This window comes from Cyprinodon variegatus, unplaced genomic scaffold (assembly GCF_000732505.1).
Source record: "Cyprinodon variegatus isolate N-32 unplaced genomic scaffold, C_variegatus-1.0 Scaffold642, whole genome shotgun sequence".
Classification (NCBI taxonomy): domain Eukaryota; kingdom Metazoa; phylum Chordata; class Actinopteri; order Cyprinodontiformes; family Cyprinodontidae; genus Cyprinodon; species Cyprinodon variegatus.
Window position 1 is genome coordinate 155,414 of NW_015151095.1, and position 3,236 is coordinate 158,649.

General features: G+C 38.8%; 1 protein-coding gene across 2 annotated transcripts in view; it reads right to left on the reverse strand.

Annotated features, from left to right (window-relative positions):
• The window catches only part of pkig (protein kinase (cAMP-dependent, catalytic) inhibitor gamma), a 45,415-nt gene that overhangs the window by 11,161 nt on the left and 31,018 nt on the right, over positions 1-3,236 (reverse strand). Inside the window, exon 1 of one of the 2 annotated variants that reach the window (XM_015393447.1) lies at positions 2,590-2,611. The exons of the other annotated variant lie outside the window; for it this stretch is intronic. The gene's annotated coding sequence lies outside the window, so the exon portion shown is untranslated. Of the gene's footprint in view, positions 1-2,589; positions 2,612-3,236 lie in introns of those variants that run through there. 2 annotated transcript variants of the gene reach the window in all.

Genomic DNA, 3,236 nt, shown 5'->3' on the forward strand with positions numbered 1-3,236 from the left:
TCCCTGTTTGGTCTTCTGCATTTGGGTCTGAACTTTAGTAAAAACATGACAAGAGGGGGAACATCTTCTAGGCTTTGGTGCAGACTTAAGGAAGCAAAGGGATATAGAAGCTTTAGGGTAAATTTTTTGCTAAAGCTAACTTATGAAAATTATTTTATGTTTTTCATGAATTAAATCAAAAAGACCCACATGTATTCTGACTATACATTTGCAGATGAGCTGACAGTATCCAACCCTAAGAAAGAAAACTGCCTGTGATTGGCTAGTTTTCAGGAAACCCCGCCTCTTCAGACAGTAGCCTAATTGTTACTTTATAGTTGTTAGCTAGTAATGTTAGCAAAGCGTCTTTCAGCCATTTTCTGCCTCACTACCCGATCCGTCCTGCGCATCCAGATACATATTCAGGTCATCCTCGATTTTAGTTTGTTAAAAAGATATAAACGATGTTTTTCCCTCCCCAAAATAGTAAATGTACTAAAATATAATGTGTTAAATGTTAATAATGTATTTCCTGAGAAAATAAATGTAAAAAATATTTCTGTTTTAGAAGTCGTTTGTGACCCGATCTGCACCGTAAATGCGATCCTACGCTACTTCCAGAAGCTACGTTTTTCGGCCTTGGTTTTAAACATAAATCTAGTCTTTTTGAGTTTTATGTTTTCCTTTCATGTTAACATTATGGCATATAGTGCATAACCTTAAGAAAGAAACAACTAAAACGCAGATAAACATGGTTTATTCAGATTTTGCCAGACTGCTCTGACCATGTCCGATGATGACATCAAAGAAGCAGTTTAAGAAAATGTAAAAAGCATCAAAATTGTCTCACAAATGTCAAAAAAAATATTTTTAAAGATGTGTATTAGCATTCTTTAGTGAGTTAAGGATAGAAATAAGCTATTTTAGTACCATAATTACATTATTTATGGACACCTGGATGTATATCTGTTCGCGCAGATATTTCTTGACAAAAGTCAAAAATTCTTACAAATACGTTTTGACTTTTGTATTTATTGTGTGCATTGTGCTATGCATAACTGTGCATGTAAGGAATGGTTTTATCCACATATTCTTTATTATAATTACTTAACACCAATTAGTGGCAGAGAGCCTGATGTGATATTTAAGACCTGTTGTATATTTCCCTAGAGTTTAGCATAGTTTACTTATGTCTATGACAATGCTAGCATGAGTGGCTAACTTCCCTGGAGCTATTTTAAGGACCCATATGATGATTAATAAACATTTTCTAATGGGCATGTCTGTCCTGAAGCCTTTATATGAGATTCACAAATGAAAAAAAAACCCTTATACTTCCACCATTGCTCAAAACAGTCCATTTCAACATCATTCCCCTTATGATGTCATCAGGGGGAATTTCCTGAGTGATCTACAGCAGCCCATCGGTAGAGCTACGGCCTTCATCTAATGTATTATTCCACACAACTAGGCTATCTTTACAAACTCTGGTTGTCATGGTTGCAGTGTTGTTGGGGCGCGGCCTTTGGGATGACAGTGGGGTGGAAACCCAAAAGCTCCAGAGCCGGATAAGAAGATTTTAGGTACATGTTGTCTGCCTAATATGAGTTTTTTTTTTGTACAAATGACAAAAACATGCTCTGTTGGTCGAATCGTTTTTTTTATTTTATTTAGCATAATATTGGACCTTTAACCTCTCTGAGTTGTCAGTGCTCTTAAAATGTTGCCTATTGTCGCAAAGAACACAGCAGAGGCGGGACTTCCTGAAGAATAGCCAATCATAGACACTTTACCGTAAAAACAGGCAGTTCTACATAAAAATCAAGGCACAAGTGCAGAGAATGAGCATGCGTCCATGAGTGTGATATATTGGAAGACTCGTAGTATAGAATCTGCACACATGAAATATTTAAAATGAGGTATGTTTTAAACTGCTTGTATCAGTATTTACACAGAGCCTAAACAGACACAACATTCAGAAAGATTCTGCCATGCCATCTGATTGAAAACAGTCTATACTTGCAAAGTGACAAAAAGTGGGTTAGCTTCTGGCACTGAGATACCAGGGAACAAAAGAGCCTTTGGGTTTGCTGGGGGAATATGAGTCAGAGCAGCTTCACTAACTCCACCACACCTCAGTCCCACTGGAGCCTCTTAAGCCTGATTGTGAGTAATAACCTTGTTATCTGCAATAATCTGCACCAAGGCCTGAGTTTTTTAGCTGATTCGGCTGTCCATTACAGTCGTCCAGCCAACCGCTTCTCAGAACCCTCCACTATTTTTGCAGCGATTGTTGATGAGGCAGAAATTGTCCACGTGAATAAGGGTCACCTGCTTGACTTAGCAACCGAAAATTGCTAACCGTTGCTTTATATTAGGAAGCTAGACCACTCTTTTTATAAGCAAGATCCATATTTACCAGAAATAAAGCAAGACCTTTTCAGTTTGGGGTTTTAAGCAGTTAAATGAAAGAACGCTCTGCTCTCGTCACATTTTTTACAGGAAAACTAACTAAAGGACTCTTTTGCAATTTAAAAAGTCAACAACTCTTTGAGGAAACGAGGCAACAAAGCGTAGAGAAACACAGAGAAAGGTTATCATCCCACTCACCAAAGAGAACAGACCAGTCACAGCTGCCTGCATGCTGTCAGATCCAAACCACTGAAGACAGATTCATGCAAACCCATTCCTCCTGCAGACACTGCTGCCTCTCAATCTCCTTCAGCAACGCTTTGGTCAAGAGCTAGACTGGCATGAGGGAGCAGTTCCTTCTCACCGTTGTTCCTCCCATGAATAAATAAGAGCTCTGACCATTCAGCTGCGGTTTGTACATTTGCCCCATATCCTTCCTCTTTTTTATTTTTTTTTGGGATCCAGGCCGCATGAAGGCCTAATTTCCCCTGACGAAGTGCATCTTTGCACACAGCTGCCTTTTCCTCTGCAGCAGTAGGCCTTTTTTTTTTTAACACGTGAAAACTTCAGAAACTGAAAAGCAAAAAAAAAAAAAAAAGGTTTTCATGGCCTCTTTCTCCTCTCCTCGGCATCAGATAATTTTGGCGCAGCAAAAATCTTCTTTAACGTGTCCAGGATTATTAGAGATAATAGCTGAATGCGTTCATCTTCTCACCCTGCAGAGATCCTGGGAGGACTCTAATTGACATCCTAAATCAGGATATTAAGCTCTCACACATCCAGCTGTAATAAAGTATCTGAGGAAGATGAAATGAAACCTCTAGAGCGGTGGTTCTAATAAAGGG